The sequence below is a fragment of the Lonchura striata genome, chromosome Z, assembly GCF_046129695.1.
Source record: "Lonchura striata isolate bLonStr1 chromosome Z, bLonStr1.mat, whole genome shotgun sequence".
Taxonomy (NCBI): domain Eukaryota; kingdom Metazoa; phylum Chordata; class Aves; order Passeriformes; family Estrildidae; genus Lonchura; species Lonchura striata.
In genome coordinates this window covers 51,452,937-51,475,090 of record NC_134642.1, presented here as the reverse complement: position 1 = coordinate 51,475,090, position 22,154 = coordinate 51,452,937, and positions in this window count along the sequence as shown.

The window sequence follows — 22,154 nt, the reverse complement described above, 5'->3', positions numbered from 1 at the left end:
CAGTCCCTCCTGGGAAATTCGTGCTCGTTTCCTGAGGCTCCGGGATGCAGTGACCTCAGGGGCAGCTGCAGAAAAGAAGGGCTGCGCTGAATTGGTCGGGAAGCAAGAGCATAAACAGCGCCTTGTGTTTGGGAATGAGCAGCTGCTGGATTTTGCAATTGCCTTCATGTGCACTGAATGCCAGGGTGGGATGTGCGCGCTTAAAACTACGAGCTGGGCAGGAGCAGGCAGAGAGAACGGCAATCCGACAGCACTTTGCAGCTTGCCCAGGAAAGAGCAGTGATTTTGGAGCGTTCCGCAAATCCGTGTCTCTGGGCAAGAGCGTGATTAGTCCTCTGTGCTGGTAAGCTTTTTCCCTGCGAGACACACTGGCAAAGCTTTTCGCTACGATGCAGTCCACTCAGGACTCAGACTTACGGCTGTCCGGAGCTGTCCGGAGGGAAGTGCCGCTCCCCGGCGTCTTTCTGCCGAAGCCGCGCTTCGGAGCCTGCACCTGCCGCTGCCCTCATCTGTGCACGAAGCAGCCGCTTCTTCACCTCCGAGAGCCGCAGAGAGCGGTGGCTTGTACGAGGCGAAGAACGAGGCCGGCTTGTGTGCGCATTCTTCGGACTGCTAAAGTACAGTGGCTGCAGCTCCGTGCCGCCTCAATTCACTGCTGGCATGCTTATGGCAGGTGTTCCAGGACTACTTTCCTGCGTTTTGACTTTGTCCTGATGCAGTCCCTCCTGGGAAAATCGTGCTCGTCCCCTGAGGCTGCGAGATGCAGAGACCTTAGGGGCAGCTGCAGAAAAGAAGGGCTGCGCTGAATTTGTCGGGAAGCAAGAGCATAAAGAGCGCCTTGTGTTTGGGAATGAGCAGCTGCTGGATTTTGCAATTGCCTTCATGTGCACTGAATGCCAGGGTGGGATGTGCGCCCTTAAAACTACGAGATGGGCAGGAGCAGGCAGAGAGCACGGCCATCCGACAGATCTTTGCAGCTTGCCCAGGAAAAAGCAGTGATTTTGGAGCGTTCCGCAAATCCGTGTCTCTGGGCAAGAGCATGATTAGTCCTCTGTGCTGGTAAGCTTTTTCCCTGCGAGACACACTGGCAAAGCTTTTCGCTACGATGCAGTCCACTCAGGACTCAGACTACGGCTGTCCGGAGCTGTCCGGAGGGAAGTGCCACTCCCCGGCGTCTTTCTGCCGAAGCCGCGCTTCGGAGCCTGCACCTGCCGCTGCCCTCATCTGTGCACGAAGCAGCCGCTTCTTCACCTCCCAGAGTCGCAGAAAGCGGTGGCTTGTATGAGGCGAAGAACGAGGCCGGCTTGTGTGCGCATTCTTCGGACTGCTAAAGGACAGTGGCTGCAGCACCCTGCCCCTTCAATTCACTGCTGGCATGCTTATGGCAGGTGTTCCAGGACTACTTTCCTGCGTTTTGACTTCGTCCTGATGCAGTCCCTCCTGGGAAAATCGTGCTCGTCCCCTGAGGCTGCGAGATGCAGAGAACCGAGGGGCAGCTGCAGAAAAGAAGGTCTGCGCTGAATTTGTCGGGAAGCAAGAGCATAAACAGCGCCTTGTGTTTGGGAATGAGCAGCTGCTGGATTTTGCAATTGCCTTCATGTGCACTGAATGCCAGGCTGGGATGTGCGCACTTAAAACTACGAGCTGGGCAGGAGCAGGCAGAGAGCACGGCCATCCGACAGCACTTTGCAGCTTGCCCAGGAAAGAGCAGTGATTTTGGAGCATTCCACAAATCCATGTCCCTGGGCAAGAGCCAGATATGTCCTCTGTGCTGGTAAGCTTTTTCCCTGCGAGACACACTGGTAAAGCTTTTCGCTATGATGCAGTCCACTCAGGACGCAGACTACGGCGGTCCGGAGCTGTCCGGAGGGAAGTGCCGCTCCCCGGCGTCTTTCTGCCGAAGCCGCGCTTCGGAGCCTGCACCTGCCGCTGCCCTCATCTGTGCACGAAGCAGCCGCTTCTTCACCTCCGAGAGTCGCAGAGAGCGGTGGCTTGTACGAGGCGAAGAACGAGGCCGGCTTGTGTGCGCATTCTTCGGACTGCTAAAGGACAGTGGCTGCAGTTCCGTGCCGCCTCAATTCACTGCTGGCATGCTTATGGCTGGTGTTCCTGGACTACTTTCCTGCGTTTTGACTTCGTCCTGATGCAGTCCTACCTGGGAAAATCGTGCTCGTCCCCTGAGGCTCCGGGATGCAGTGACCTCAGGGGCAGCTGCAGAAAAGAAGGGCTGCGCTGAATTGGTCGGGAAGCAAGAGCATAAACAGCGCCTTGTGTTTGGGAATGAGCAGCTGCTGGATTTTGCAATTGCCTTCATGTGCACTGAATGCCAGGGTGGGATATGCGTCATTAAAACTACGAGCTGGGCAGGAGCAGGAAAAGAGCACGACCATCTGAAAGCACTTTGCAGCTTGCCCAGGAAAGAACAGTGATTTTGGAGCGTTCCACATATCCGTGTCTCTGGGAAGAAGCCAGATATGTCCGCTGTGCTGGTAAGCTTTCTCCCTGCGAGACACACGGGCACAGCTTTTTGCTATGATGCAGTCCATTCAGGATGCAGACCACGGCTGTCCGGAGCTGTCCGGAGGGAAGTGCCGCTCCCCGGCGTCTTTCTGCCGAAGCCGCGCTTCGGAGCCTGCACCTGCCGCTGCCCTCATCTGTGCACGAAGCAGCCGCTTCTTCACCTCCGAGAGCCGCAGAAAGCGGTGGCTTGTACGAGGCGAAGAACGAAGCCAGCTTGTGTGCGCATTCTTCGGACTGCTAAAGGACAGTGGCTGCAGCTCCGTGCCGCCTCAATTCACTGCTGGCATGCTTATGGCAGGTGTTCCAGGACTCCTTTCCTGCGTTTTGACTTTGTTCTGATGCAGTCCCTCCTGGGAAAATCGTGCTCCTTCCCTGAGGCTCCGGGATGCAGTGACCTCAGGGGCAGCTGCAGAAAAGAAGGGCTGCGCTGAATTTCTCGGGAAGCAAGAGCATAAACAGCGCCTTGTGTTTGGCAATGAGCAGCTGCTGGATTTTGCAATTGCCTTCATGTGCACTGAATGCCAGGCTGGGATGTGTGCGCTTAAAACTACGAGCTGGGCAGGAGCAGGCAGAGAGCACGGCCATCTGACAGCACTTTGCAGCTTGCCCAGGAAAGAGCAGTGATTTTGGAGCGTTCCGCAAATCCGTGTCTCTGGGCAAGAGCGTGATTAGTCCTCTGTGCTGGTAAGCTTTCTCTTTGCGAGACACACTGGCAAAGCTTTTTGCTACGATGTAGTCCACTCAGGACGCAGCATAGGGCTGTCCGGAGCTGTCTGGAGGGAAGTGCCGCTCCCCGGCGTCTTTCTGCCGAAGCCACGGTTCGGAGCCTGCACCTGCCGCTGCCCTCATCTGTGCACAAAGCAGCCGCTTGTTCATCTCTGAGAGCCGCAGAGAGCGGTGGCTTATATGAGGCGAAGAACTAAGCCGGCTTGTGTGCGCATTCTTCGACTGCTAAAGGACAGTGGCTGCAGCACCCTGCCCCTTCAATTCACTGCTGGCATGCTTATGGCAGGTGTTCCAGGACTCCTTTCCTGCGTTTTGACTTCGTCCTGATACAGTCCCTCCTGGGAAAATCGTGCTCGTCCCCTGAGGCTCCGGGATGCAGTGACCTCAGGGGCAGCTGCAGAAAAGAAGGGCTGCGCTGAATTTGTCGGGAAGCAAGAGCATAAACAGCGCCTTGTGTTTGGGAATGAGCAGCTGCTGGATTTTGCAATTGCCTTCACTGTGCAATGAATGCCAAGCTGGGATGTGCACGCTTAAAACTAGGAGTTGGGCAGGAACAGGAAAAGAGCACGACCATCTGCCAGCACTTTGCAGCTTGCCCAGGAAAGAGCAGTGTCTTTGGAGCATTCCACAAATCCATGTCCCTGGGCAAGAGCCAGATATGTATGCTGTGCTGGTAAGCTTTCTCCCTGCGAGACACACTGGCAAAGCTTTTCGCTACAATGCAGTCCACTCAGGACTCAGACTACGGCGGCCTGGAGCTGTCCGGAGGGAAGTGCCGTTCCCCGGCGTCTTTCTGCCGAAGCCACACTTCGGAGCCTGCACCTGCTGCTGCCCTCATCTGTGCACGAAGCAGCCGCTTCTTCACCTCTGAGAGTCGCAGAGAGTGGTGGCTTGTACGAGGCGAAGAACGAGGCCGGCTTGTGTGCGCATTCTTCGGACTGCTAAAGGACAGTGGCTGCAGCTCCGTGCCCCTTCAATTCACTGCTGGCATGCTTATGGCAGGTGTTCCTGGACTACTTTCCTGCGTTTTGACTTCGTCCTGATACAGTCCCTCCTGGGAAAATCGTGCTCGTCCCCTGAGGCTCCGGGATGCATTGACCTCTGTGGGCGCTGCAGAAAAGGAGGCCAGCGCTGAATTTCTCGGGAAGCAAGAGAATAAACAGCGCCTTGTGTTTGGGAATGAGCAGCTGCTGGATTTTGCAATTGCCTTCATGTGCACTGACTGCCAGGCTGGGATTTTCAAGCCACAACAACGAGCTGGGCAGGAGCAGGCAGAGAGCACCGCCTTCTCATAGCACTTTGCAGCTTGCCCAGGAAATAGCAGTGATTTTGGAGCGTTCCGCAAATCCGTGTCTCTGGGCAAGAGCGTGATTAGTCCTCTGTGCTGGTAAGCTTTTTCCCTGCGAGACACACTGGCAAAGCTTTTCACTACGATGCAGTCCACTCAGGACGCAGACTAGGGCTGTCCGGAGCTCTCCGGAGGGAAGTGCCGCTCCCCGGCGTCTTTCTGCCGAAGCCGCGCTTCAGAGCCTGCACCTGCCGCTGCCCTCATCTGTGCATGAAACAGCCGCTTCTTCTCCTCTGAGAGCCGCAGAGAGCGGTGGCCTGTACAAGGCGAAGATCGAGGCCGGCTTGTGTGTGCATTCTTCGGACTGCTAAAGGACAGTGGCTGCAGCTCTGTGCCCCTTCAATTCACTGCTGGCATGCTTATGGCAGGTGTTCCAGGACTACTTTCCTGCGTTTTGACTTCGTCCTGATGCAGTCCCTCCTGGGAAATTCGTGCTTGTCCCCTGAGGCTCCGGGATGAAGTGACCTCAGGGACAGCTGCAGAAAAGAAGGGCTGCGCTGAATTTGTCGGGAAGCAAGAGCATAAACAGCGCCTTGTGTTTGGGAATGAGCAGCTGCTGGATTTTGCAATTGTCTTCACGGTGCACTGAATGCCAGGCTGGGATTTTCATGCCACAACAACGAGCTGGGCAGGAGCAGGCAGTGAGCACGTCCTTCTGACAGCACTTTGCAGCTTGCCCAGGAAAGAGCAGTGATTTTGGAGCGTTCCGCAAATCCGTGTTTCTGGGCAAGAGTGTGATTAGTCCTCTGTGCTGGTAAGCTTTTTCCCTGCGAGACACACGGGCAAAGCTTTTTGCTACGATGCAGTCCACTAGGGACACAGACTTGGGGCTCTCCGGAGCGTTCCGGAGAGGAGTGCCGGTCGCCGGTGTCTTTCGGCCGTCGACACGCTGCGGAGCTTAGGGCTGCGGTTCCGGTGTGCTGTGCACAAAGTAGCCGCTTCTTCGCCTTTGAGAGCCGGAGAGAGCTGTGGCTTCTAAGAGGTGAAAAAGCAAACCGTAGGCAGGCGGGCTCGTGTGCGCAGCCTTCATGCTGCTAGAGAAGGCTTGCTGCAGCTCCGTGCCCCTTCAATTCACTGCTGGCATGCTTATGGCAGGTGGTCCTGGACAACTTTCCTGGGTTTGACTACGTCCTGACGCGGCCCTGCTGGGAAATTCTTGCCCGTCCCCTGAGGCTGCGTGATGCTGAGAATGCGATGGCTGCTGCAGAAAAGAAGGGCTGCGCTGAATTTGTCGGGAAGCAAGAGCATAAACAGCGCCTTGTGTTTGGGAATGAGCAGCTGCTGGATTTTGCAATTGCCTTCATTGTGCACCGAATGTTAGGGTGGGATTTGCATGCTACAACAATGAGCTGGGCAGGAGGAGGAAAAGAGCATGGCCTTCTGACAGCACTTTGCAGCTTGCCCAGGAAAGAGCCGTGTCTTTGGAATGTGAGGCAAGTCCATGTTTCTGGGCAAGATCGGGATAAGTCTGCTGTGCTGGTAAGCTTCTTCCCAGCGAGACACACTGGCAAAGCTTTTCACTATGATGCAGTCCACTAGGGACACAGACTTGGGGCTCTCCGGGGCGTTCCGGAGAGGAGTGCCGGTCGCCGGGGTCTTTCGGCCGTCGACACGCTGCGGAGCTTAGGGCTGCGGTTCCGGTGTGCTGTGCGCAAAGTAGCTGCTTCTTCGCCCTTGAGAGCCGGAGAGAGCTGTGGCATCTAAGGGGCGGAAAAGCAAACCGTAGGCAGCTGGGCTCGTGTGCACAGCCTTCGTGCTGCTAGAGAAGGCTTGCTGCAGCTCCGTGCCCCTTCAATTCACTGCTGGCATGCTTATGGCAAGTGGTCCTGGACAACTTTCCTGGGTTTGACTTCGTCCTGACGTGGCCCTGCTGGGAAATTCTTGCCCGTCCCCTGAGGCTGCGAGATGCAGAGAACGCAATGGCAGCTGCAGAAAAGAAGGGCTGCGCTGAATTTGTCGGGAAGGAAGAGCATAGTCAGCGCCTTGTTTTTGGGAATGAACAGCTGCTGGATTTTGGCAATTGCCTTCACTCTTCACTGAATACCAGGGTGGGATGTGCACGCTTAAAACTACGAGTTGGGCAGGAACAGGCAAATAGCACGGCCATCTGACGGCACTTTGCAGCTTGCCCAGGAAAGAGCAGTGATTTTGGAGCGTTCCACACATCCATGTCTCTGGGCAAGATCGGGATAAGTCTGCTGTGCTGGTAAGCTTTTTCCCTGCGAGACACACTTGCAAAGCTTTTCTCTACGATGCAGTCCACTCAGGACTCAGACTACGGCTGTCCGGAGCTGTCCGGAGGGAAGTGCCGCTCCCCGGCGTCTTTCTGCCGAAGCCGCGCTTCGGAGCCTGCACCTGCCGCTGCCCTCATCTGTGCACGAAGCAGCCGCTTCTTCGCCTCCCTGAGCCGCAGAGAGCGGTGGTTTGTATGAGGCAAAGAACGAAGCCGGCTTGTGTGCGCATTCTTCGGACTGCTAAAGGACAGTGGCTGCAGCTCCGTGCCCCTTCAATTCACTGCTGGCATGCTTATGGCAGGTGTTCCAGGACTATTTTCCTGTGTTTTGACTTCGCCCTAATACAGCCCCTCCTGGGAAATTCGTGCTCATCCCCTGAGGCTCCGAGATGCAGAGACCTCGGTGGCAGCTGCAGAAAAGAAGGGCTGCGCTGAATTTGTCGGGAAGCAAGAGCATAAACAGCGCCTTGTGTTTGGGAGTGAGCCGCTGCTGGATTTTGCAATTGCCTTCACTGTGTGCTCAGTGTTTTTTTGAAAATAAACTCTGTGCTGCTTCCTCCCTGTTTTTACTCTTGGATTTTCTTAAAGGTGTATAATGTATTATTCAATAGAATCAGAGCTGATGATTGGGGATAAAGGCATCATATTGTTAACTTAGGACAGTAGTCAACATGCCCAGGTTAGGTTTTTACACCCTTCTTTCCAGACCCTCTTCCACATGTTTATGACAAATATTTGTGTTGTACCGATGTAACATAGAATGATTTTCATGTAACAGGTATTTCAAGATGACTTGTTTGCTTTTTAAGCATGTTTAGTATTTGATAGCTCATCAAGGCATTCTGATTGAATAAGGTGATACAGACATCACATGGCCCTTTGAGCTCATTGATATTCCCATAACCCATGTGGGACATGTTCTAGAGAAACCCAGCACTACCTACCAAAAGCACTGAAGCACTGTCTTTGCTGAAGTACATAGTCCATAAACAAGACCCTATACAACAAGAAATAAATAACAATTTTAAAATTTCCAGGGTCTAGCATCAATACCTATATGTATAGACTTGTTTTCTGCTTAATTCTTGTCCTGTGAGATGTGCAGTCTCCTGTCTTGACTCTCATTTCTCCTATTAATCTAAGTTATTCATCCAGCTTTTTAGCAATAGTTTGATACCAAGGCAAGTTCTGCGTCACATATCATGGATGGGAGTTATGTAGCCCAGATATATGACTTTTAATTGGTCTGTATTTCTGACCACTTTATCACACAAATTTGAATATATTATTTTATACTTTGTCTAAAAATTATGAGGAGGATGTCTACACACAACAATGCAATATTTGGGTGTGCGTGCACTAAAGGAAGCAAAGACAAATATAAAAATACTGTGGTAACTTTGGAAAATATAATGAGTGAACTATGCTCTTTGTAAAAACCACACTAAGACTGTCCAGTTTTAAAACTGTACATGTTTTTCCTATTAACAAAAAGATTATCACACTAGAGTAAGACAGTGTTATAGCCACAGTGAAAAATAGCATAGTGAAGGGTAAATGATGGCCTAAAACTATGGTGCGTTACCCCAGTGTCTACTAGAAACTATTTTTAGCACATTAAGAAATAATTTGGAATATGAAAATACAGTATTTTAATTTTTTGTCCTTTAATTCTTAAAAAAAGTATATAAACTCCCATAATACACTGACAGATCGGAAATATGCATCACTTAGTCTGTATCTGTGACAAAGGAAATGTATTTACTTTACCATATTTTATTGACATAAATGCGTCATAAAGAACCCTTCACTCTGTGTAATTATGATAGGTGTCTATAAATAATTTTTCTACAATCTTAAAATAGCTCAGAAAAAAATTAACTAGATCAACAGTGAAACTGCAAAAAATCTCTTTTCCTTCTCACTGTGCTTTTGCAGGGCAAGTTCATGTTAGCAGACTCATTTCCACATAACTGGATGATTTTCTGGACTACAATAGACATTGCAAAGTGGAACTCCTTCCATGGTGTCTCAGGCATAACTCTTTAAACTTCAGCAGCTGTCCCCTCTCTTCTCCATCTATTATAGATGGCAACACTTACACCTCCCTCCCTTCCAATTTCTCTCCAGCACTCCTTGTGGTGAAGTTCTTACGGCAGTAGATAGAACTCAAAACAGTGAACTAAGTTTCTTACATGTTTTAAAGAGATGCAAGAAAGAAATGATGTAGTAAATACAACTTCAAAAAATGAACTTACATTTGTGTGCAGAAAACACATTACTTACTGTATTTCAGAAAAGGTACATATGTTGAAATCCTCAAAAATTTGGGACTGGTTATTAGCCTCTTCTGGTATTCATTTGGTCCAGGGTTTTACTTTTGCTACTTTCCCAAATAAAGCAGAATGAAATAAATAAATACAAATATTCTAATTCTTTCAAATGAAGAAATAAAATGGTACATAGCATGCAAGCATGAATAAAGCCTGTCATGGAGGCAGTGGGAAAACCAGATTGCATAATTTATGTTGTTTTTAAGTACTGTGTGATGTAATGCTGAAACAAATGTATAAGTGCAAATAGTGAAATAGCAAAAGCAATGTAACACTGAAAACCTGGGTCCTAATCTCAATGACTTTCCAATTGAAACACACAAGACAGAAAAAGGATCCTATCCCAAAATTTGTGATGGACTTGTTTACAAATGATTTTGTGAATAAAATTTCATCTCTGTTTGAATCCAAATTTTTCCATTTTAGATTAATAGCATGAGATTGACACAAAGAGCAAATAAATTTACATAATCTACTTTTAAGGTATAGCATGCCAAATCACTACCAGAATAAACTTTTAGAGGCAAAATTCTAAATTCTGAAGTAATATGACCAAGCAGCTAAAGGACAAAAAATACCTGCTTAGCTGTACTATGTAGTTCTACAATTTCTGTTTCTGTGAACACCTACGTAAATAGATTTTTAATTTTCATAGTTGTGTTGGTAGACGGAAGATTTGTTAATGAAAAATTCCACATTTTGACCCAGGTGTCTGCTTTTTTATACTATCCACAATTCTCTTTCAACAATTACCTTCATTGAGCAACAGTTAGCTACAAACAACTAAAAAGGAATTCCATGGTATTCCATTTCTATCACAGGTTCTATCTTGAAAGAACAAAATCTCATTCTCATTGTTGAATATTTCTCAAGTTTTAATATCTGTCAAGCCATGCTTTATCATTCCTTCTTTTAAATATTGCAGCTACCTTGTCATGGTATGATCAACATGTAGAAACTTCTGTTTCTTAACAGTGTTGACCAGCAGTAATTGACCAGCACTACACAGCACTCTCTCACAGCAGTCTCTCATGCCTAGGGCTTATTTAGCACAGAAATTTCCAAAATGCCTTAGATTTTGGATCATTGCTTTCAACTTCTGATTCTTAATTCCTGTTTGTCTGGACATGAGCTTCTTTCTCAGCTTGCTGAATATTTGTCTCATGCCTCAGTCCAGATTCAGATACATCTGGCTGTTGATCAAATTGTCATCTTTATTTCAAGGAGAACAATTTGATTTAGATGGATTTGTCCAAACCAAGGTCCTGACAGTTACTAAGATCCACAACCATCATATATATCAGGTTAAAAATGATCATTTTCCTGGAGAAAGAAAAGGTGATAAGGCGATGAAAAAAAATTGGTTGGTTTGTAAATCACATGTGCAGGTAGAGATGATCTTTACCAGGATCTTATTCAATTTCATTCCATTTGCCTTTCGTACTGGTTCCTATGATATTTAAGATAAGCTTCTAAGCTGTGGAGAACACGGGCTGAGTGACACTGCCCTTCTGGTGAGGCAAGGAGAGTCTAAAATGGCAGGTACTTTTTGTTTCTTGTACTGAAAGCCCAAGGATTGCCAGGGCACTTGATGGTAATCCAGACAAATTGTAGTTACAAGCTGTTTTCAATCCTCTCGTCCTTGCTCACAGTTGTGTACATGACTTGCCCTGATGACTGACACACAATGTGCAGAACCAAGGGCAAGGCAGAGAGGATGTAGTGCCTTTAGGCTGATGTGCCACACTCTAGGTGAGTGTATAACTATCTTGAAATAAATACACGAGAGGAACAGATATGATGTGACAGCATTTCTGTCAAGAAAGTTGACAAAAAGGCTAAGGCTTTCCCACATGAGTACACACTGATTGCTGCTGGAGGCTTCAGGAATTATGAGCAAACTGAAGTTTTATCAGGTTATGTTAGCCAGTTACATTCAACATGTGACCAAAGAAAAAGCCAAGATCTCCTAGGAAGTAGACCAACAACCAGGTACAAGCTGTAATCTTTTACTATATAATAAAGGTCAGTGAAGTTACATTTTAGAGCCTGGAGGGTATTTCTCCTGATAAAGAGTCTCAAGGTAAAAAAGAAGAGCAAAATTTGAAGAAGAAATTCATAATGTCTAGTGTCAAGCATTTTCTGGCAATCTAAAGCAGTTTTTTTTGTCTCAAGTAGCGCTCAGGCTACCAATTTTGTAGAAATCTTGCCTTTTTAAAAATATATGCTGCCAGTGAACATTATTTATAATGTTGGAGATAAAGACTTCAGATAAAGTATTCAGAAATTAGCAAAATATGTAGCAGAGGAATGCTTAAAACTTTCATCTTTTCTAGCTACCAAGCAACTAACGAATTACTTCTGCTTTTGCTGTAGTAAAATTAATAACAAAAACCAGACACTGTTACCATTTTTTTATTGGACAGTAAGACACAATCACAGTTTGCTGCTGAAAATTTTGTTTATTTACAGCCTAGTAGGCTCTATACAGGAGACTAATAATTGCTGTTTATTTCTGTTCTCAAAAAGATGAATATTGGAATATTTGAGACACTTGGTGTCCATTGTGCTGCTGAAATAAAGTGGTGTTCAAGAGGCACACACACAGAGATTTCTGCCAAGAAAATGTCCTTGAATGTATTACTTCACTTTGTTCAAACATGCCATCTTGATGGCAAATAGATGTTTCTCCATTCTGAGCCTAAGCTGTTATCAGGTTCTATTTTCCCTTCTAAGCAGTCTTCTGTGCCATCTGGAACTATGGTATGAGATGTTCAGCAGATTCTGCTCTGCCTAGAGGTGGCATCTATGCATATGCTGTGAAGACAAACATCAGTTCATGGCATCTCCCCTGGAAGTTTCTCCTCAGCTGTCGTGGAAAACCTGAACTCCTGCATTGGGCAGCAGACAAATCCAGTGCTTCAGTGGCATGGACTTTATATTTTCTTTCCCTGTTTCATTTTCTTACTTGGAGGAGAGTTAGCAAGATGATGACTGTCAATTTGGGATCTTAATTTCTTGCTTTAACTGCTTAGTTTATTTTGTGAACAGTTATTTCATAGGACAAAGAGGAAATTAATACAGTATTTTTGTATTATTTTATATAGTATTGCATGTCAAAATCTGAGATGCTTTGGTGTAAAATGGCTATGTACACGCACAAACAAAAACAATGTAAGATACATAGTCTGCATGATATATGTACTTCTGTTCTTCCTTGAAGATGGGAAGAAAACATAACTTATCTGCATGTCATATACGCCCTTTGCAGAATATTTAGCAGTGTCTCTTCTCAGTAAATAGTGCTCATACAATAATGATGCTGACATAATTTTGAATCAAAGTGTAGCTCTCTGGAAACTCCTAAAAGAGGCATATTAATGTTTGGCCTTCATTGTGAGACCTGCTAATCACAAAGCATAGGAAAAGATTGAAGCAGAAAAGGTGGTTTCTTGTGATTTAAAAGCTTTAAATATCTGTAGCTTAGCAGAATAGGAAAATGCAATAGAGGCATGACTAGAAAGAATTGAATGCAGATCCCATTATAGGGAAGAGTTAAAATCTGATTGAAGATGACAGAAGAGTAATCTCTGACTCAATCCTACCAGTTACTTACTCTTCAGTGGCCAGCAAAGACAAAATAATTCAAAAGGTCCTAGAACAATGCAACCTGTGGTTGACTTGTCTTGATATATTGTATCTGTGACCACAGGCGTATCTGTGACACAGAATGTGAGACAGGGTCATCTAGTCATAGAATAATTTGTGTTGGAACGGAGCTTTAAAGGCTATCTAGTTCATCCTTCCAGGCTGCAAGGTTATCTAGTAAAACTCAAGGATCAGGTTACATATTCTGGTTTGTTTTACTGCAGCATTTCTTCACGGATATAAGGTAATTCGAGGTAAAAACAGGGCTTTTCATGTTTGGCAACTAAAAGGCCAGACTTTGAGCATCCCAAAGCTGCAATTAAGGCATGTCAGTTATAGTAAACAATAAGGAGATTCAAAATGAGATATTTCTCTTATGCTGCAATCCTGACATTCTTCCCTCCCTTTCTCTCTTTCCTCCCAAATAAACATATAAAGGCAAAATGTTGACATTTCTGTGAAAGGCTTTATGAAACATCTTATTTATTAATTACTGCAGTGACTGAATCAAAAGATTTAACCTTGCAAGATTTAGAAGTTTTAACTAATTTTTTCATTCTTTTGATAGAAATTCATTGTAGTAGTTTGACAACATCTTACTAAAATCAATGTATTTCTGTTAAAAATTTGAGGATCAGCATTATTTATGGAGAAATATTATATTCTCTTTAATCAAGACATCTTGAATTTTGAAAACTTTGGACATTAATTCATTCAGTTCAATAGCTGAAATTAACTGAATCGAAAGAAATGTACATTCTGCTTCAGCGTCGGAAGTTGTCCTCCAAATAGTATATACTGAAGTTCCTGAGGCTCATTCCCTTTCAACAGTCATTTAGACTACATAAGACAGAGACGATATCTTCTGTGTGGTTTCTCAGTAAGCAGTAAGTGTATGCTTAATTTAAAGTTCCTAGGGTGCAGTTTTTTGAGTTCTCTTAGCATCAAAATAGTAAAATAAATTAAGGAAAAAACCCCAAACTAAAAAAAACCCAAGATCCAAGAGAAAACATCTTTTAGGATCATCTTTTCCACAGAGCACAGCACAAGTTAGCAGTCTATAACATACATTAGCTAATGAAAGAACATCAAAAATCCTGACAGTTAACATGCAGGTTGAGTTTGGAGGCAGAGTCAGTTGTTGCCAGGGGGTGATGTGTGGAAAAGCCATTGTGGAACTGGTCACAAATTCCTGCTTAAGCTACTCTCCAGGTCTTTTTCCTTGCTCGGTTTGCACACCGTTGTACACATAGAGAACACGTTGTGTTCATTTCCTAAAACAAACACTTGTATATTGAAAAGTGGATGTTGAACACAAATTTTATATTTTATGATTACAAACTTACAGATGATGATTCTGAAACAAGGAAAGTGGGATCTGCCTATGTCCATAAAAGTGGGACAAGTGGGAATTGTTTGGATCCCAAATAAAACCCAGTGTACCTCAATTGCTTCACCCACTCTTTGGCCTGGCTTAGGCTTCATACATTCTCTTCCACAGTGGGCAGCAGCAGGCAGGGAGGTAGGTAGCTGCCCTGAAGAACTCATGATGTCAGATTCTTCCTCAGGCCAAGTCTTCCTCTGCCGCTTTCCAGCTTTGTGTTGGGTCTGTGTGTCCATGTTTTGGTAACAGGGGGGCTAAAGGGGTAGCTTCTGTAAGAGGCTCCTGGAAACTTCTTCCATGTCCATCAGAGCCAATGCCAGCTAGCTCCAAGACTGACCAACAACTGGCCAAGGGTGAGCCAATTGTAAATACTGGTAAGGCCTCTGTGGTAACATATTTCAAAAGGAAAAGTTATTGCAGAGAAATAATTGTGTCCAGAAAACAAAGGAGTGAGAAGATATGAGAAGACCAGCTCTGCAGATACCCAGGTCAGTGGACAAGGAGCAGGAGGAGGTTCTGCAGGGGCTAGACCTGAAGTTCATCTCAGCCCATGGTGAACACCATGGTTGGAAAGGACATGTCCCTGCAGCCCATGGACATGAACAGGATTACAGGCATTCACCCACAGTCCATGGAGGAGACCCACAGCAGAGTAGGTGGGTGCCTGAGGAGAGGCTGTGAAGCTGCAGGAGGCCCATACTGGAGCACAGTCTTGACAGGTACGTGCAGACCCATGGAGAGAGGAGCCCAAGCTGTTGGGGCAGGTTTCTTGGTAGGACTTGTGACACTGTGAAAGAACCATGCTGGAGCAGCCTGTCCCTGAAGGAATACACCCCATTGAACACTGATTTGTGTTGCAGTAGTTCACGGAGAACTGTTGCTCACGAGATGGACTCAAGTTGGAGAAATTAATGGAGAACTGTCTCCTATGAGAAGGACTGCACACTGCAGCAGGGGAAGTACTCACCTCTCTGATCAAGAGCAGAAATTTTCAAGATGAACTGACCATAACCCCCATCTCCCTGCACTGTTTGTGGGAGGACACAGAACTGAGGAATAGGTGTGGGGGAGGTATCTTTAAGATTTATTTTCATTCTTACACCAATGACAATATTTGATGAGTGGTCTCTTGCCCAGTCCTTATCTCAGCTCATGGACCTTTGCTATTTTTTCTCTCTGTGTTCCAGCTGAGAAGGGCAGTGATAGAGCAGCTTTTTTGCAGAAAGTGGCACTTATACCTGCAGATGTATATATCTAAAATGGACCTAATTTTATATATAAGATCTTCCTATTCTTTTTCTTATATATTCTTGTGGCTATTTTGACAAGAAACCTGGATTAAAGAGCAGTACTATATTGGGAAGATGTAGAAATAGAAGCTGATACAGGTATGCAAACTGTTGCTTCTATCTTCCATTTCTTCAGAGCCTACTTAGCAAAACTGAGGGTTTTTTGTTCTGCATACCTAACAACATCCTAAGACTTGTTTATGAGCATGATCAAAACAAAATTACCACTGCCTGCTACTCGATTTGTTCCTTTTCTTTTCTCCATTTCACTCCTCTCCCATCTGTGATTGTGTTATTTTCTGGTATTTTGGCTACTTCTACAACCTCTGTAGCCTAGCACAACAGGTAATATCAAAGGGTAGAATAAACACAGGACTGAATTAGAGGAATGCAACCTCACCAGGTCTCAACCAAGAAGAGCATTAAAATAAGACACAAGGAACTGTGGCAGAAATACTGTGTATTAGGATACTGTGTATCCTAATCTCATAGGAATTTTTTGCCTGGAAGTGTTACAGGCACTTTCATGGTCCACACAGCATTTTTTTTTTCTTATTTTTTTGATCTTTCCAGTAAAGCAGGTGTCTATTAATACTATTTGTGAATTAGAAATAAAAACGACAGAAAACTTTATAATGCTGTAAAACATCATATCTTTATTCACTGAGAATAAAAAGAATACATGCATTTGGCTTCAATAATCAATTTTGTTTAACTTTGTCCAACTTTGATGAGTATAGGTGGTCAATAGTACAAATAAAAAGCCTTGGAAAAGAGAAATGAGAACTCAACTGAATTGAATCCTAGCTTTTTAAACACAATCTGCAAATTATATGTGTAGTATTTACTGTCAGACCATTTTAGTTATTCATTATTCTTAAGGCTCTGCACAAGAAAATAACATACATAGATTACTTTGCCATCTCTTTATAATTAATGCTTTTTCTCAGTACTGCTTTGTTAATAGTGGGAGGTTGTGGTTTCTGGTTTTCCTACTTTTTGAGTATTTGATGGTTTTCTCTCCAAAGTCTTAGAACATATAGTGAATAGTCAAAAAATCTGGATTTTTTTCTCATATTTTGAGATTACTTACTTCCTGCAGTTTCCAGGTGAACTGCATCCTTCTTGACAGCTTTCATTGCTCCCTCATGTCTAGCATATTTCAGCTAAAAGGCAGAGAGCTTCTGACCCCTGCATGGCACAGCCTCATCTATATTTCCCTTGAGTTAAAGAGACAAGTGTCACATCTGTCAGTACAAACTTCCCCATTTAAACAGAAAACAAAGTTACCAAGTAAAACAGAAGTGACTTCCTGAGTTCCCTAAACTTGGATGACCAAATGGTGATTCAAAGGGTAGTTCTCCCTGCTGTGTAGTATTAAATAGAGAGCTATGTACCATGACATGAGCAAGAGCCAGGCTACCTCCTGGAGACACGACCACTAATAATTCAGCCTGTATTTGTGGAAAGAAACATCATAAATGGCGGCTAATAATTCAGCCTCTATTTTCACTGACTTCACAGAACCCCACATATTTAAGACATATCTGGAAACAAAGTTACATACTAGCCTGCCTCTCCATGAGTCTGTAGCAGCACCCAACAATCTGCTCACAAACTCCTTGAGCTGGGTTTGATTATGAAGAAAATCTTATTCAAGGCAAAGCAAGCAAGCAAACAAACAAACAAAAACCCTATCCAACACAAACAAACAAACAAACAAACAAGGAGGGAGCAGCATTTTTTTTTCAGCACAAACAGGCTTTTTGAACAGCCCTTAAAATAAATCCACACAGAGACTAATTCTTGTTTCAGAGGTGGACCAAAAGCACTGGTTAAACAATGTTAATCACTGAAACTTATGCTGTTGTGATAAATTGATGGTGAGTTATATTTTAGTTAGCCAGGAGTTTTGTGAGTCTTTAAAAATTTTAACATTAACTATGTTTAATTATTGTAAAATGCTTGACTATATTTTTAGCTGGTTTAGATTTACATCTGATTTTGACTGTCAATAGAAAATCTTGAGAAATTACCTCACTGCACCTAGAGAACCTAATCAATAGTCAAAGAATAAAATTCAATGAAGATTTGTTCAATGGTTATCACATAACTAGAGATTAATTAGATGTTATAGAACAAGAAAGGTATCTTGAGAAACATAAGAATCAAAGGCCTATATATCCCAGAAAACTTGGTTAATATATTGCAGGTGCAGTAAGGGAGCAATTTCATAGTTGAGTACACGCCAGAAATCCTAATCAATAGACTGGGACAGTAAATTTAATAAAGCACCGTATAGCTGGATAAAACTTGTGTTATCCATTAAACAAAGATAGATTAAAAGGTCTGGTAGTAATTAAAAAAAATAAAACACATATACCATGATAGGTAGACTTTAGGGAGTGTCTATAAAAATCTTAGATGCTATAATCTATATAAATGCCTGAAAAATTTTGTTTCTTTGATTAGGTCTGTGGTGAATAAAGTCTCAATATGTTCCCAGCTTTGAGTCAAAATTGTTATTAGGAATGTTCATCTATCAGTTTTTTATTGTTAGATTTAAACTGTTTCAAAACGTATTTGAAGGCTGCAGAAACAAGTACAAACCCCCCTGCCATAGAACAATAGGAACTAATATTCTGTGAAAGATTTCAGCCTACTTTCTTTTTTGTATATATGGAGAGGATGCTACATTCACATTCTGTGGGGTAGATAAAGTTCCTCTTCAGTCAGAGAGTGCATTTGACAGTGTTACCAGGAAGCCTGGGAGTTTTAACAGTCCTCTCAGGATTTACTCATATGTTGTCCTATTGTGCTCTTTTCCAAGACAGAGTATAGATTCAGCAGACATTTCATGGATCATATTACCCACAGGACAGACCCACAAAGATATTTAATTCCCAGTAACTTCCCAGTAAATAACTTTATAATGGATAAAACTTGTGTTTTTTCCTACTTGACTTCTGACTTTTTAGCAGTAGCTTTTCCTAGTAATTGAAATAAAGTTTCGATACCAGAGAAAACTGTGAGACTCATGGTTCATTTTTCTATAAAAGAGTCCAAAATAGTTGGAATAACAAAACCTTACATTTACAATATTTTTTTTTATTTTACAAAAAATCTAAAAGTTGGAACTTGGAAATAATATTGAGATTTTGCTGAATTAATCAGCAGGATCCTTCAACTCTTCTGCATAAAAGTTCTGCCAATGCCATAAAAGTAAACTGAGTGACTATTTAGCATTTTTTTATATTCTGTGAGACTGGCTGCCCATGTAAAAGAATTGAAGAAAAGACAACTAACACAGCAAAACATAAATAATGTTATGAATACATTTTTGGTAGTAACATCATGTGCTTCTGCTAGGTATCTTCATAGATCTCTGTGTTTTGTTTTTATGAATTTAATCAAACTCTTGGAGCAAGAAAACACTCAGACTTTCAGATTGGCATATATAAAAACAATTTGTCTCTGGAATGAGCCACATATTTATGAAGACTCTCTTTTCAGCCCCTGAATTCATGAAAGTTTTCAAAATTTAAATTAGAAGGTGTAGGCTTTTGAACTGTACACCAAAATCAGCACCTGCTCTGACCTCCAGCTATCTGAAGAGGCTTTAGATCCATCAGAAAAATAATGCACAAAACGCTACCCAAGGTTGCATTCTCATGCACAGATGATAATTTTTCTTAGAATATTGTGCATGCATTTTATAATAGATAATTTCACAACATACATAGGTTTGTTGTTCTCACATAACTAAGTCTGCCTGTGTGATCTTGGAGACCAAAGTAACCCTGATGGGCTACGTCAGAAAGAGAAAGTTGAAAGTAATTATAGATTTTTGATGAAGCCAAAATTTTAAATTTTGTGTCATGATTTAGTTTTCATACAGTAAAAACTGCTTTAGCAAAACCAGGGACTTGGAACTTTTGAAGATAAGTAAGTATTCATTCCATCAGACAGTGAAAGTAAAAAAAAATTCAGAATTTTTTTCACAATTATTTTTTCCTCCTGATTATAACTTTCTTTCCTCACCTGCATAATCCTTCCTGCATCTAGTTTCCTTGTCTTTCTCAAAAGTCTGCTTTTTCTGCCATATATGCAGTGAATCAAGACAATTTATATGAACCAGTTATTGTCTTTCTCCCCTGTCCACTTGCTGATGTCCAAAAAAAATTTAATTTTGAAGCAGAGATGGTTCTTTTTACCTAAAAATAAAGGATAAATTTTTGGATAAAACTTTGTGGATAAAATATTTTATAAGTAATAGCTGTGGATATAATGTTTTCATGCAAATTAAAGCTGAGATGTTAAAAATTTTCTTCCTACAAAGGTAGACTCACAGAAATTTTGTCCAATATGTTCAAAACATCACAGCAAAAAATTAAATTTCTTTATTTTATCTTTTTCTCCAGTTTCTGTATTTTTGTCACCAACAATAAAAGAAAAAAAATGAGAAAATGATCAAAGAAAAATGAAATTAATTAAAGGAAAATTAAAATTGATGAGTCTTATTTTTGGACCTCCTCCAAGACTCATCTGATAATTATTATTTTATTTAAATATAAAAACATAATAATTGTGAATTTTGAGGAGACTATTAGTCTAACTATTTGCAGCTACTAATAAATAATTGCTCAGTAAAAATTCCTGGTGGTTTTTTTAATTACCACAGAGAGGAGGAGGAAGAAAAAACTATTCTGCTTGTGTCTGGCTGAGTGTTGAAATTACCTTTTGGTGTTGAGATTGAACTACAAAGATGCATTAGGACATCTATATCTTTCATTTGCATCCTCTTAACTATTTTGCAATGTTATAGAAGTTTTGGTGTTTCATGTGTTCAAGTACATTCAAGGTTCCTAAATGTTCAGTGCATAAAGACTTAAATAGTTCCATGAACATGAATGAAATTTTGTGCATTGTTAAATGTCTGCTAAAATTTCTGTGTGCTTTTTTCATGCATGAAATTAGGAAATACATATGGTACCTTCTCAACAGTTTTGCTTGCTGCGAAGTGTTCTGCATAGCCTTTAGTAGAGGGTTTTGGGAAAAGGAGGAAAACATGTCTCTTTTATAGCTACAGTGCATAGGGCAAAAGGCAAGTGGAATTCAAATGAATCTCCACTGAGGTTAAATATAAGAACACTTTAGATGAGAAAATATGTTAGAGTACTGCAACTACTTTTGAAAGGGAAGCACAAGAGAGTGCTGCAGCTGACTGCTTGAAATACTTGCAGAGTTGTTTTAACTTGGTTCCTTGTGAGTATCTCTCATGAAAGACACAAAGAAGGTCTCCTCCAGGGGCATGGATTAAATGACCCCCTGAGATGCTGCTCAACTCCAGCTCTCAGCTACAACAAGCAGGAATTTGCAAAAATCAACGACTTACTCATATCCTTATGATCTCCGTTTTATTTTTGCTGATGCTTGCAGTGGTGAGATGGAAAGTATAGGTCACTCTTTGTTCTAGTAAAGTTCAGTAGAAGGGAGGAAAAAGTTGGCATTTATTCAATTTTAATATTGTACAGTATTTTCTTGTCTATTTAGCTTTGACTGGTAATGTTCATCAATACTCTGAGGAATCCATTAAAACTGGGATCTTCCATGCCTATCAATTTATCAAATGTGTTGAATAGGACATATTGGTTTGAAAAATCTATATGCATAGTATATGAATGTCTGATTTATATTTCCAGTTTGGATGCAACATGCTATTTTTCAACAAATACTTTGATTTCTCTTTTTATTATTCACCTTTCTAAAAATAATCAACAGCTGTTTAAAAAAAAAAAAAAAAAAGAAAAACTACTTCCTTTATCTTTAAGTGCCTTTCCTCTCAGTGTCTCCTCTCCATGTCAGCTAGGAATAAATAATTTAAAAAATATGATTTCTTGTTTGCAAGTTTGAGGAGCATCAGTGCCTATTCCAAACTACTCCTTACTCCCAGTAGTTGCTACTCCCAAAGAAGCAAGCAAGAAAAGAATATATGTAATTTTGCTGCAGAGTGGCCTTATGACCATAAAAACTGGAATTTAAACCATTTTCTGTTTTTCCCAGCCCTTTGGCTTTAGACAGTACTTTTACTGAGGTACGGCACCCCAAAGCCCACTCTCATTGCAAGTCAGGATGGTCACTTAAGCCTATTACAAAATAAATTATATATTTGATAGACACAAATTTAACAGACATAAGACTTTAACAGATGACTTATTACAAGGGAAAAGCAAGGAAATACTACTAGCACATAAACAATACAGCACGAGAGTAAGGCCCATGTACTACAGCTAGTGAAGAAACAGCATAGATTAGGATTCAATGCATCTTACCATCCAGTTTCTGATGGGGCATACATAGGACCCTTCTTCTGAGCTTCTGGAAAAGTATCCATGGACATGCATCCAAGCTTTGTGGGAGAAGCCCTGCACATTTCTAGGGAGTGTGTAAGAGGCTTCTGTATCTGTGATAATTTTGTGTGGATTTAATTATTGTAAAAACAGCGTCTCACATTCAATGATTCATGGCTTATCTGTCTACATCTCAGTCTCAAAGCCATGATGTTTCTTTCTCAGCTGGGGGCTTTTCCCCCTTAGAGCCAGACATGACCATCCTGTCAGGCACCTGTCCTGGCCTGACTTATCTCACCCATAGGCACCAGAGGGTGGAAAGA